Genomic DNA, 15,510 nt, shown 5'->3' on the forward strand with positions numbered 1-15,510 from the left:
ACAAAAATCCTGTTTTTACCCTAACATTTGATGGAAATGTGGAACATCAGTTCAGATGTAGATGACTAAAGCAGCCATCATGTAAGAACGACCGAGAGATTTTTTTTTTCAGGCCTTGACAAAGATAATTTATAATCTAAGGAAACGTCCACTCTATCCGAAGCTGAGGCCAAAGCTCTGTAAACAATCTGAAATATTCCTCTTGTGTCGCTCTGTGTTCTTCAACTAACTGGGGCAAGCAGACATTCTTACCTTAGATGGGGCTGTGCCTCCTCATTCATTTGATCTCAGAACTGTTCCAGAGTCAGTCTTGACCGGTCAACTCCCACAGCAACAAAGCCTGGAGATACGCAAAGAATTTAGGTCTAAGGCTTTGGCATGTAATAATATTTAAGAATGAAAAAAAAAAAAAGATTTTAACAATTTTCATAGATTTCACACGCACACACACACACACGTCTGGTTTGCTATCCTTGTGGGGACTCTCCATAGGCGTAATGGTTTTTCTGCTGGACAGACCATATATTCTACTGCCCTACACCAACCCTACCCCTAAACCTACCCCTCACAGGAAACTTTCTGCATTTTTAGATTTTCAAAAAACGTAATTCTGTGTGATTTATTAGCTTGTTTACCTGTGGGGACCACAATTTAGGTCCCCACCGTGACACGAGTCCCCATGAGTCTGTGTGGAGGCCTATTCAGGTTTAAGTCCCCACCAGAATAGAAAAACAGGTACACACACACACACACACACACACACACATATATATAATGTATTTATTTATGCTTTAACTGAATAAATCAATGTCGCAAACACTTTTGATTAATTTTCATTGATTTTCTCATGTGAGTTTACTTGACTGATGAATCAGACAACGTTACAGTTCTTACGTCAAAACACGTAACAGTTTCAAAACTCACATTTGCGGTTTGACTGTGTAATTTATGTTGTAGAATAAAACATGAAAGTCTTTTCAAGAGAGTTTACCACATATTTTTTTGCTCATAAATCATAAACCGCTATTCTAAAAACCCATCTGAAATTCCCAAGGTAATCCACGGTGCTCCCATGAGTCTGTGTGGAGGCCTATTCAGGTTTAAGTCCCCACCAGAATAGAAAAACAGGTACACACACACACACACACACACACACACACACACACACACATATATATATATAATGTATTTATTTATGCTTTAACTGAATAAATCAATGTCGCAAACACTTTTGATTAATTTTCATTGATTTTCTCATGTGAGTTTACTTGACTGATGAATCAGACAACGTTACAGTTCTTACGTCAAAACACGTAACAGTTTCAAAACTCACATTTGAGGTTTGACTGTGTAATTTATGTTGTAGAATAAAACATGAAAGTCTTTTCAAGAGAGTTTACCACATATTTTTTTGCTCATAAATCATAAACCGCTATTCTAAAAACCCATCTGAAATTCCCAAGGTAATCCACGGTGCTTACAAACTGAGGTCATGACTAAACAGCTCTTTTATGGGATCGTGATGCAAATATACAACAAAACCAGCGCAGTATTTCTTTATTATCTATTGTTATGATTTTATTCATTGTTTAAACCAAATTTGGTTTACAGTTACACAAAACATGACAAAAACTGCACGAATTTCTGTGTTCATGCATCTAGTTGAAGCGTTTTAGTTGCCCTTGTGGTTCTCTTCATTAGTATATGGTATATATGACACTAAGAGCAGTCAGAATGTGTTATGGTGATGGTTTTTAGTGATAGTGAACTCACACTTTATAAAGGGTCTTCTTTCCGTTCATCGAACCACAAACTAGGTGTGGGGCTTCAGTTACCACACCCAAAGCCTTCACACATCAGTGTAGAAGATTTGCATGGACTCATATAATGCACAGCATCAGCTTTTACTCACAAGTAGAATGAGTTTTCACATGTCATTGTGTCTTGGCCTTGCACAGGTCCTGGGTAGTTTGCATATGCAGGCTATTATGCAACTGTGCTTGTGCACATGTATGTGTGTGGTTTAAATGCATGTGTGCACTGTCTGGTAGGGTATATGGCGTAATTTCAATGCTCAAAAATGTGAGGAGAAAAAGAAAATGAAGAGTGTGGATTATGATTCATGAAGTTAAAGAGGAATTAAAAACTTGAGGAAAGGGGGAACTAAATGGTATGAAAAAGGGCTGGGTTGGATGTTACTTATTACATCCCTCTTTAAAATAAGAGTATAACCAGCTTGATGTGGTTTACTATTCTTAGATGGTTTAAACTTGTCTCTCAACCCAACCATGCTGATTTAGCTGATTGGCCAGCTGAAAAGTGGCATCAAAACAAACCAACTGAACTTCTTTTTTTCCCCAGAAGTACTCTTAAAATATCATTGTGTTCAGTTGAAGATATAAGTAATCATTTGATGATCTCTTGGATAATTTTCCATTCAGCTGTGTGGAAAAGTCATAATCTAATTCCTGTAGGGATTGTATGACTAATGTGATGATTTCCCCAATGACAGATTCAGGCAAATGGCTAGTTATTTATCTCAATGCAAAAAAAAAAAAAAAGTTATTTTGTTGACGTTGTGCTGGTCGATATAGTCTTGGACTTGGTGGGATGCTATTTCAGAAATCCTATTTGCTGACTGCCATGATTGAACCTGATAACCTGATGACAGAAAAAAAACCTGTGCTGAAAATGCAAAAGGACAATAGAAAACAGTCAGTTTTTCAGTTAAAGTCGGTTCATTGTTGATTCAGTGATGTCATTATCCAGCCCAGTTCAGTTCCTTTCACATAGTGTCTGTGCAATCATGTCAACAATATTGGCAGAAATTGTGTCCCAACTAAGCAAGCCAAAGGCAACAGTGTCAAGGAACCAAAACTCCATCAGTGAGAGAAATGCAGAGAAAAAAAACTTGGGAGAAGCCTGGCTCAGTCGGGGGGCCATTTCTCCTCTAGCCAGAAGATACCGGCATGGTGTGGTTTAATTCCATGCTGCAGCGCAAGTCAGACTGGATCTGTCTCTGGGGCTAATCTAGTTGACATGGTCTCCACTGACATTCAGGGCTGTAGAGGTCATCTCTAGGTGTTGATCCACCTTCTAGACTGGATATGGACTTGATCTGGGTGCTACGGTGACCTTGGAATAATAATGAAACTTTAATGAAACTAATAATGAGACTAATTTAAGCGTAGATGCCATTGTTTTTACGATGAGTACATCGGGTGTTATGGGAAGTGTTCCCGGTTCCAGTTGACCTAATAGGGAGCCAGTGCAGTGTTGACAGGACCGGGCTAATATGGTCATACTTCCTGGTTCTAGAAAGAACTCTAGCTGCTGCATTTTGGGCCAGCTGGAGTTTGTTTATTAAATGCACAGAGCAACCACCCAATAAAGCATTACAATAATCTAACCTTGAAATCATGAACGCATGAATTAATGTTTCTGCATTTGACATTGAGAGCATAGGTCGTAATTTAGATATATTTTTAAGATGTAAAAATGCGGTTTTACAAATGCTAGAAACAGGACTTTCAAAGGAAAGAGTGCTATCATATAGCACACCTATACACTCTTAAAACAAATGTGTTAAAAACAACATGTTATTTTCAATATGTTCTGAGTGTGCTCAGGGACAACACATATTGAGTTAAAACTATAACGCACAAATTGTGTCACTTTAGTTAACACATCAATGTGATGTTTTTGGTACGTGTCTTAAACAACTGTGTTACTGAGCAATTATTTTTAAGTTTTAAAATAAAAGATAATAGTCTGTTAATAATTTACAGGTGCAGCTCAATAAATTAGAATGACATGGAAAAGTTCATTTATTTCAGTAATTCAACTCAAATTGTGAAACTCGTGTATTAAATAAATTCAATTTTATTACAAAATCACACAAAGAAACATTGAAGTACATACTGTTAACATGGAAATAATTATAATACTAAGTGTTCATTTAACCGTTTTATTACAATATGCTAAATATTAAACTGTTTATATAAATATTAAAACATTTCAAACTTGTTAAACAAGTACTTCAATACATTCCTCTATGAAAACATTTATCAAATACCATAAAACTCATATATATCCGTTAAGCACAGTCAAATACAACACTTTCTGCAAGTTCACAACATGTAAATTACCAACAAGTTCTCAAATTGTTCTCATGTACTCCAACATGTTTTTACAAACAGAAATATACTTATAACAAACGTGAAAATATGTTCAAAACATAAAAATAATCATCACACATATAGTTCATGCAATGATCTAATGCATTCTGCTCACCATAAAACAATACAATCAAAAACCTGGTCAAAAGACAAAATCTCAAAGATAGTTGACACAAATTGAAAGAAAGGGCAAAATAATTATTCTTCGCCACAATTACATACTATGCTCCATGTCCAAGTGAACCAATGGAAACCAGCTGAGCTGACTTCAGGGACCCTTTCATGGACTCACGCAGTAAGGAGTTCAAGTTCAAGTTCAAGTTCATTTATTTATAAAGCACATTTAAAAACAGCCACAAGACTGACCAAAGTGCTGTACATTAAAATCAAACCATAAATGCATAAAACAGAAATAATAAAACATATGAATTTAAAGTGCCCCTATTATGCCTTTTCGAATAGGACCTTTCATGCAGTGTGTCATGTAGCTGTATGTGAACATAAACTATCTGCAAAGTTATGAAGACGACAGTGCACGATAAATAAAGTTATTGTCTATCAAAAAAAAAGAGTCGGCTCGCAATCGCCTAAACGAGTCATCAGGAATTCAACTCTTATTCTGTTACGTACGGTGACCGAGAAGTGCAAAACAAATCACAATTCTGAAAACAAAATAACAAATTACAAACGTAATTGCAAGTCTAAAAACCAAAATAACAATTCAGAAAACATTATAACAAGTCAGAAAACACATTGACAAATTCGAAAACAAAATAATAAGTCAGAAAACACAACGACAAATCCGAAAATAAATTAACAAGTCAGAAACACAACGACAAATCAGACAAACCGGAAGAGGTAGGTATAGTTTGAGACAGCGCCATTGGTTTGGGATTACTCACTGCTGATTGGACGAGACATCTGTCAATCAATGTATACAGGAAGAACCAGCCGAAGAACAGCAGAGTTGTGGCAGAAAGTTCGGAGATGGTATTAAAGTAGCTCAGTTTAAATGTATTGTATGAATTGCCCTTACTATTGAATAAAAAATACGAGGTGTCTATTTACATTTAGTTAAAAGTGGTGATAAATCATCAGCTCCAGTGGTGCAGATGGATAAGCACGTGTTGTTGGCTTTTTGACGCGATCGACCAGGGAAAAAAAAGTTTGGCAAAAGACAGGATCGAATCGGGGTCGATCGTGTCAAAAAGCCAACGACACACCCTTATCCATCTGCGCCATTACAGCTGATGATTTACAGCCACTTTTAACTAAATGTAAATAGATACCCCATATTTTTTGTTCCATAGTAAGGGCAATTCATACAATACATTTAAACTGAGCTACTTTAATACCATCTCCGAACTTTCTACCACGACTCTGCTGTTCTTCGGCTGGTTCTTCCTGTATACGTTGATTGACATTTCAATATTAAATCAAAAAACGAATGATCGAATGATACACGGATTCAGCGGAATGGGGAAAAACGCGCCATAAAGTCTCGATTTATGTTTTTTCAAAGTTAAACTTGCATTAATTTTACATGGCTTTCTAAACATTCGGCTCTGTAGGGATTTATCATTACCACTTATTACACTACATAATGTTATATGAAGCACCATTACTTCAAACAAATTATACTTGAAACCAGACCTCTGAGAAACTGTACACATAAATTGTAGCAACACCTCCCCCTTTACCTTTTGAACAAGGCTCATGTTTATAACAGTAATCTTGGGGGGGTAGACTCATTTAAAGTTATGTAATCATCTGGATTTAGCCAGTTTTCTGTCAAACAGAGCACCTCTAGGTTATGATCTGTGATCATATCATTTACAAAAAGTGCTTTCATAGAAAGGGATCTAATATTCATTAAGCCAAGCTTTATCATTTGTTTATCCGTATTACCGTATTGGCCCGAATATGAGACGACCCTGATTATAAGACAGCCCCCCTTTTTCCAGGTCTGCATTCAGTCTCGACAAAAACGGTGCAAAACGTTTTTTAAACGGAAACGGTGATGCGTTGAACACCCTGTTCTGATGACGCAAGAGTTGCAACTATGGCAGCTGAGAAGGCCATTCTTTGTGTTCTTTTTGAAGAATTTTCGGAGCCTGATGAAATCATCTGGATTTAGCCAGTTTTCTGTCAAACAGAGCACCTCTAGGTTATGATCTGTGATCATATCATTTACAAAAAGTGCTTTCATAGAAAGGGATCTAATATTCATATATTCAATAACATTTAAAATATTAAATATTATAATATTTATTTATAATATAATTAATATTATATTATAATATTATATCATAAAAATATTTTATATATTATTAAATATATATAATATAATTTCCCCCCAAGACTTCTTATTTTAGATTTTTCCATTTCCTTAGAAAGACAAAATAGGTTTCATGATGGCACTGAGAAACTTGATGAGCTGGCATACTGCACCATAGCATCACCTTAAACAGGAAGTGAAAATATATCCGTTGCTATGGGGATGACCACTAGTTTGTAAATAACAAAAGCCAGAAAAGCCGGCAGCTAGAGTATGACACATCATGACTTTCCTGTCTGCTGTTCTGCAGAAATCAGCAAAGACGGAAGAATTCCCTACATTCCTCTCTCACTCACCCTGTGTGGAGGGCTGCTTAGCTTAAACCTGTACCGACATGTCATCTACCATAGTCATGAGATCATGTGATGTCAACCGGGGTCACTTAAAAGCACATGTCATAACGGGGTGTATGAAGGGGCCCTGCCTTCAGGTTTCATGTTTTTAGTTCAACTGGGATGGCAGTGAAAAACTTCTACAGTATAAGTCACCATGCTGTTCTTAAAATAAACAACAAAAAAGGCAGTGAATGGTGGAAAAATATGCAATAAATGTGAGGGCTGCTTTAATTATGGGTACTTTTTGCCCCTCTTTGTTGTTTACAAAAATAATAATTATATATATATATATATATATTTTTTTTTTTTACAATCTCACTAATTTAACCAATTTGTCCAACAGCATCACTATTACATAAGATTAGATTTAAAATAATACTTTTATTCATCAAAATGTTCAAAAGAGATCAAGACATTTGTTACAAAATATTTCTTATTTAAATAAATGATCTTTTGAACTGTCTATTTATAAAATAATTATTTGAACTTTAAGCAGCACAACTGTTCACAACATTGAATAACAATAATAAATGCTTGTTAAGCAGCAAATCAGGATATTAGAATGATTTCTGAAGGATCATGTGACACTGAAGACTGGAGTAATGATGCTGCATGAGTAATGATACATTTAAAATATATGAAATTATAAAACAGTCATTTTAAATAGCAATAATATTTCACAATATTGCTGTTTTCTACTTAGTAACAAAGTATACCAATGTTTGATAAAGCTTCAACTTTGGTGCCATACTTGTAATGGAAATGACCCCACAACTGAAGAACCATCGTAATTTGTGTAAGTATAGTCATTATTATTATAGTATAGTCAAATATAATAATGAATGTTGTTAATTGACAGTTGTTGGACTTAAATTGAAAGTCGGGGTCAAGGGGTAAAACAAAATTAAGAATGAATGACATTATATGATGTATGATGTATTCATGTATGATGAATGACTCACCTATATGTGCACATTAACGTGCACATATAGGTGAGGAAACATCCTTCACAGTATAACAATGCACAAAATGTGTAAAGTAAACATTTATAGAACATAGTGTACATAAATGTATGTTGTGATTTGCAGATGTGTATATATGTGTGTGTAAAGAGGTGTAAGTGTGTCATCGGAGGTTAATCTTAAGTAAAAGAAAAAATCTAAGCATCAAAAAAGACACAGTGCACGGTACGCGTATTGCTCTCCTTTGTAACCTGGACCATAGTGTTTGGAATTGAAATTGTGAAATTCAGACAGCTGTGCCAAGTGTTACTGCTCATTGCACAATGATTTGACACGTAACAGGCATGTCTATTCTGCGCTGTCTTGCAGTCAGTGGTCCCTTTGTAAAGTAGCTTTACTGTTTAATGAGGTCACATGATGCATGTATGGATTTTTTAAACACATCATCCATCTGCTTTGGGATTGGACAGATCATTTACAGCCCTGAAGGATGAACTGTCTGGATTCTTGTTCAGACAGTTTAATTTCCAGTCTAATTTCTAAAGTGCAGATTCTCACTCTCATATACAGGCATAGGCTACACACATGAGCAGAGCCTGCTGACGGGGTGGCAGACAGTCTGAGCTCCACATGTGTGGTGAACTAGATAAACAAACACTGCCATCACTGCCATCTTCCACTCAAAAGGGACATCATTATTTATCTGCCTCAAACATCTGCTTTGGTTATTCAGTCCAGATGCAGGTATAAAAAGGGTGTCCCCATTTCATGCTGCTTCACTGCAGTGTGATGTAATGAACATACGAGTTCTATTTGTGAATTATGTCAGAATTATGAGATGCACAAATATGCATACACCATATGATCAATTATTCATTTCACAGTTGTGCACAACAGAATAATATCTTATATCCTTATTATAAAGTATTTTTTCTTATTTTAATATATATTTAAAAATAAAAAATACGTTTATTTATATTTTTACTTATGTATTCGTATTTAGATTTTATTTATATTTATTATAATTATTAAAATAATTATTATTGCTCATATACTCGAAAACCAAAAACCAAAAACTTGAGTGAGAGATTCGTCATTGATAGCTGCTATGTTCTCGACCTCCTCCACATTCCTCCTCCCCAAATAAGGATAAGGTTGTTGACACACACTCTATCTCTCTGCCCTTTTCTTGCTTGTTCTTCTTCTCTTTCTCTTTCTCTGTCTCTGTCTCATATTTGAGGACATCATTTTATCAAAAACAATAGCTGATGCACATGCATTAAAAAAGATCATGGGTTTTACTGTATGTCTCATGGCTTTTAAGCTTTTATTGTCCATGTATATTTATGCAGATGATTTTGTGTTGATGCTGGTTTTGATTAGGGGAGCTTGTGTGCAAGTGAAGCAGCACAAGGAGGATATTTTTGTTATTCCTCTGAGGCTCGGCATGATGTGATGAAGCAGTGAATATGGATGGGGGTCTTGAGGCTAACATTAGCTTTGCAGGGCCTCACAGTTTACTGAACCCCTGCCTGCCCTGAATGTAAAAGTACAACATCCTGTACACAATTAATTTTTAATACCAGGGACATGGAAAGGATTTGAAACTTTTTTCCAACTTAATATTAATTATTAAATTATTCATTATTATATATCTTGAAAGCATACAATCCAACAGCACTGAGACATTTCATTGTTTGTACCACTTAGTGGTGGGTATTTTTCAGTGGCTCTTTCATATTCCAACCTTACGCAAGGTGTTGACAAATGACTCTTTTCATGAGTGATTCATTGATTCATTAATTTAACCGATTTTAAAAAAATACACTGATTCATTCAGGAACGAAACAAAGGCTGTGTCCCAAATCGCATACTCTCTGAGTAGGTACTATTTTTTAAAAAAATAAGTAATTACTTCACAGCTGCTAAAAAGTAAGTTCTGTATAGTTTGAATGTGTGTATGTAATCTGGAAGTATTACATTCACCACCAGCATCAGTTGCGTCGCTTCACTGCCAATAAACATTCTTTTCAGCCTCATGGCATAGTATAGTGTCCATCATATGCACATTCCAGAATCATCCAGGTACTTTTTGCCTACTATTTTATGAATACTGTAAATTTGGACATACTACTCCGTTCACATACTGAATTTCGCCTAATAGGGAAGTTTGCAATTTCAATTTCAGCCACTGATTAATATAAAAACTAAACAAACGCCTGTCTTTATAGTGAATAGTTGAATCATTCACTCAACTGACTCATTCAGATACACTCAGGAACGAAAAAACAATGTGCTTTGCTTAGAGATGATATATTTAAAAATAAAAAATAAGTTTATTTATATTTTTACTTATGTATTCGTATTTAGATTTTATTTATATTTATTATAATCATTAAAATAATTATTATTGCTCATATACTCGAAAACCAAAAACCAAAAACTTGAGTGAGAGATTCGTCATTGATAGCTGCTATGTTCTCGACCTCCTCCACATTCCTCCTCCCCAAATAAGGATAAGGTTGTTGACACACACTCTCTCTCTCTGCCCTTTTCTTGCTTGTTCTTCTTCTCTTTCTCTTTCTCGGTCTCTGTCTCATATTTGAGGACATCATTTTATCAAAAACAATAGCTGATGCACATGCATTAAAAAAAGATCATGGCTTTTACTGTATGTCTCATGGCTTTTAAGCTTTTATTGTCCATGTATATTTATGCAGATGATTTTGTGTTGATGCTGGTTTTGATTAGGGGAGCTTGTGTGCAAGTGAAGCAGCACAAGGAGGATATTTTTGTTATTCCTCTGAGGCTCGGCATGATGTGATGAAGCAGTGAATATGGATGGGGGTCTTGAGGCTAACATTAGCTTTGCAGGGCCTCACAGTTTACTGAACCCCTGCCTGCCCTGAATGTAAAAGTACAACATCCTGTACACAATTAATTTTTAATACCAGGGACATGGAAAGGATTTGAAACTTTTTTCCAACTTAATATTAATTATTAAATTATTCATTATTATATATCTTGAAAGCATACAATCCAACAGCACTGAGACATTTCATTGTTTGTACCACTTAGTGGTGGGTATTTTTCAGTGGCTCTTTCATATTCCAACCTTACGCAAGGTGTTGACAAATGACTCTTTTCATGAGTGATTCATTGATTCATTAATTTAACCGATTTTAAAAAAATACACTGATTCATTCAGGAACGAAACAAAGGCTGTGTCCCAAATCGCATACTCTCTGAGTAGGTACTATTTTTTAAAAAAATAAGTAATTACTTCACAGCTGCTAAAAAGTAAGTTCTGTATAGTTTGAATGTGTGTATGTAATCTGGAAGTATTACATTCACCACCAGCATCAGTTGCGTCGCTTCACTGCCAATAAACATTTAAAAAATACACTGATTCATTCAGGAACGAAACAAAGGCTGTGTCCCAAATCGCATACTCTCTGAGTAGGTACTATTTTTAAAAAAAATAAGTAATTACTTCACAGCTGCTAAAAAGTAAGTTCTGTATAGTTTGAATGTGTGTATGTAATCTGGAAGTATTATATTCACCACCAGCATCAGTTGCGTCGCTTCACTGCCAATAAACATTCTTTTCAGCCTCATGGCATAGTCTCTCTTACCTCCACAAACACAGCTTACCATATATGGCTGTGTTTGTGGAGAGGAAAAGGGTAAGTGTGTGTCTCTGCGTTCAATTGTGCAACTTTGCACCATCATGTGCCTGCACATATGAGTGTTTGAGGGGGTCTGTGCGTATAAGTTGTTATTCAAACAACTTTTGAATGTGAAAAAAGCAAGAACAAATTTTTGGGAAAGTATTGAAAGAAAATTGATGAGAGATTCTTTGGATGTGATTCAGAGTTTACTTAGTAGGCTTACCTTTTAAAGACATGAATCATGTAAGCCAGCGATGAAGAGAATAACACACTCATGAAGACTCACAATATATCACAATGTAAGACAAAAACCATTCGATTTTCAGACATAAAATGTAATTTCATGCACCCTGATTTCAGTGACTCAGTAAAAAAGTCTCTAGTTAACCGAATATGAACTACTATTTACCAACTACTGCCAGCATATTGTTTTATATGTGCACGTTTGCAATATGAAATGCGCTAGAAGGCAGGGTGTGACGTAATGTGTAATTTGTCAAGCTTGCTTGCCTATGCCTGTATCCCATAATGTTCTTAATATGGTCAGACTTCCCAGTTGGAATGAATCAGAGAGTGAGAGAGAAAAGAAAGAGAGAACATAAGAAACAAAAGTGAGCGTCTCGGACATCATGACTGCAGCTCTGCAGGTTATTGTGTCACGCTGACCCTTGTACAGTAAAACCTCCTGAGCATGTCTCAGCGTCTTCCTTGAAAGCAACACAAACAGACGGCTGTAAGCTAGGAATAAATGATAACGTGCAGATGATGTTCATTGACTGGCATTATCTCGATCCCTCAAGACATTAATGTCTGTTTTCACTTCATTGTAGAGAATAAACTGGGCCTCATTTTGCACACTACAAAGATTTCGCACACAGCGTTCACTGCCAAAATGTCACATTTCCGCACCTCAGGGGTAAATCTTCACTGTGAGTTTGTTTACTTTTCCTTCTTCCCACAACATTTTTGGATGAATGTAAGCAGACTGAATTAGTGATGCACCGAAATGAAATACTTGGTTGGCTGAAGCCAAAACCTTTTAATTATGGATTCTATTAATGTTGCCTATTATCAAACACTTAAATTATTACAATTGAACTTCCTTCTTCATATCCAATTATGTATCTTTATGATAACTATGTTATGATCAAATAAAAAAGAGGAAGATTTTGTTTAAATAAAGGTAGGGCCTGACTCCACCCTTCATTGCTCAAGTATTTTACATTACTATTTTACTTTAGTACTCATCATTTATTACTCATTGTATCTAACATGATGCTATTTGTTGCTATTTAAATGTGATGCAAACAGTATCTACCCTATTTACCCTATTAACATTAATCTAATTGTGTTTGAATTGAATCTACCTAAATTAAATTGAAAACTGTATTGTAAAAAGTGGAGTTATGCATGTGTCAGTGCTGATCAGTGCTATAGTGACTTTCAACAAACTCAAACACAATTAGGAAAAGCTAATTTAAACTAAATGTATAATCATGTTTGAATTTTGACTGCAATGTGTTAATGTCTTTAGTGAGATTGTTGTAGTCATGCACACATTGTTCATTTGAAATTATACATGCATATCTCATCAAAATGGAAAACGTGGGCTCTTTCTGGTAAGATATTATCATCAATATGATTAAACGTGGATGATTTCATATGCACAATGCTTTCTACATATCAGAATTTCTGTTATCTGATCTTAAGAATTTACTGTGTTCATATTTTCAGTTTTCTCTTTCAGTGCACACAATTTTGGCACTTCCATCATCAGCTGATTCTGTTCTCCAAGCAGCATTAAATGAAAGCCAATCTCATTCCAATCTCATCACTAGGATATAGAGAGACAAGAGTGGGCATGTATCATAGTAAAATATTCTCAGACCTCACCAACTTGTTTAGCCATTTGAATTTGTTCATTAACTAAATGAGCAATTCTACCACTCATTTAGTGCTTTTACATGCACTTTAAAATGTTGTGTAAACTCTTTGTCTGTCTGCAATCATATACGTCTTTTACATATATACGTTTATACGCATATATGTTTTTTGTGAAGTTGGACTAATCTGATCGTAGCTCAATTTCATCCAGCATGCACACAACTGTTCCAAAGTTTGAGGTCAGTAAATTGTTTTGTAAATAAATTAATACTTCTACGGAGCAAGGTTGCATTAAATTGATCAAAAGTAACAGTCACTGTCTGTAAGTGATTGTTTCAAAAGATTTCTATTATTAGAATGATTTCTGAAGGATCATGTGACACTGAATACTAGTGTAATGGCTGCTGAAAATTCAGCTTTGCATCACAGATATTCAAATAGAAAACAGTCTTGTTTAATTGTAATATTTCACAACATTACTGTTTTTCCTGTATTTTATTATTAAATAAATGCAATGGGAGAATAAGAGACTTCTTTCAAAAACATTTTTAAAAAACCATACCAACCCCAAAGTTTTGAACAATAGTGTATAGACATTAATCACAGAAGGCTATGCTTATTTAATCCTTCAGATATTCAATTATGCATTGTGTGATTTAAACTTGGACGGGCTGATAGAGATTAAAGTTTGGCTACTCAAAAAGCCACCATAGCTTGCATATAAATATACTTATTGAGAAGTTTAACCAATTGGTGGTTGGAGGGAATGATGGAGTTGAAACGGAATGGCACTTTCCTGCCAAAAACAGGACCGGGAACAAGTTAATTGACCAATTCTCAGATTTTTTTTCCAGATACCCCAGGGAAGGACAATGTGCTCCAAACACCACATCTGCTCCCCTCCCAGAGTCACCATCAGGCAGTGGTTATACCGAGAGTAACATGCTTGAGGAGGTTAAAAAAAAAGAAGAAGCTTCAAGCCTTGTTATTTATATTGTCATGCTACCAAAACCTGATGACACCTCTTGTTTTTTAATGAGGTGTGGCGGAATGTGACGGACATGATGGGTGTGGCATCAGTGATTATGTAAGTATTTTTTTACTGGATCACATTTATCACAGTGCTCACTGGTCACACACAAGATAACAAGACTGTTTAATATAATGTTTCCTTAGCCATGCAATACAATGTTCTTGCTTCTCTCTCTCTCTCTCTCTCTCTCTCTGTGTGTGTGTGTGTGTACTTGAACCGCCTGTGTGATCAGAGTGACTATTCGTGTACAGTCAGTCAACTAGAAGGCCGTTCTGTTTTCTGTGATGTGCAGTGAAGAATAAAGCCACAATATAAAGCACTGGAGCTGACGACACCCATTACACACTTCTAGAGCTTTCAACTCTGACTCACTCTACTGTAATATCCTTTCAAACAGTAACAGATGGTATAGACTCTTTCACTGCCTTCAGACATGTTTGTAGGTGGGTGCTGGTGTCTATAGTATGTGTCTTTAAACACGTAAGTGTTGTAAGTAAGATGACTTTCCCCACACTATTTAACCCCAGTTTGATGCAGATGTGTTTTCTCTTGACTTTACTCAATGAAGAATGGCTGCTACACAACACTGTCCTGTAATGCTGAAAACCTTGAGATGGAGACATCCTCTAATCTTTACCTTGTGAAGACGACACAACATAAGATTAAACAGTATCATAAAATGTCAACATTAAATGAAAAATATATATCACTGACACATCGATGCATATGAGGAGCAAAGGGGAGCCCATCTAGTCCAATCACACAGAAGAGCTACTGCAGCTAATGTTCAGATCAGATTGAGACAATGACTATGCAAAAAAATAGTCAAAATGTAAAGGAGTGAGAAAATTGTAGAAGTTAGAATGTAAGAGCTTTTGTCTCTGGATAAAGTATTCAATGGATGTAAAACCTCCTACTAATATACTGTAGTTTTGTCTAAGGCTACATTTAGACTCCTTTTTTTTGTTGTTGCTCATATATGACTCAGATCGTTTTTTTCTATTTCCGTGACCCTGTGAACAGCACAAACCAAATGGAATCTGATCTTTTGGATTCTGATTTGGGCCTCTTTCATATGCGGTCCTAAATCTGATACAGGTCAGATGTTT

This window comes from Sinocyclocheilus grahami, unplaced genomic scaffold (genome assembly GCF_001515645.1).
Source record: "Sinocyclocheilus grahami isolate Dianchi unplaced genomic scaffold, SAMN03320097.WGS_v1.1 scaffold1436.1, whole genome shotgun sequence".
NCBI classification, from domain to species: domain Eukaryota; kingdom Metazoa; phylum Chordata; class Actinopteri; order Cypriniformes; family Cyprinidae; genus Sinocyclocheilus; species Sinocyclocheilus grahami.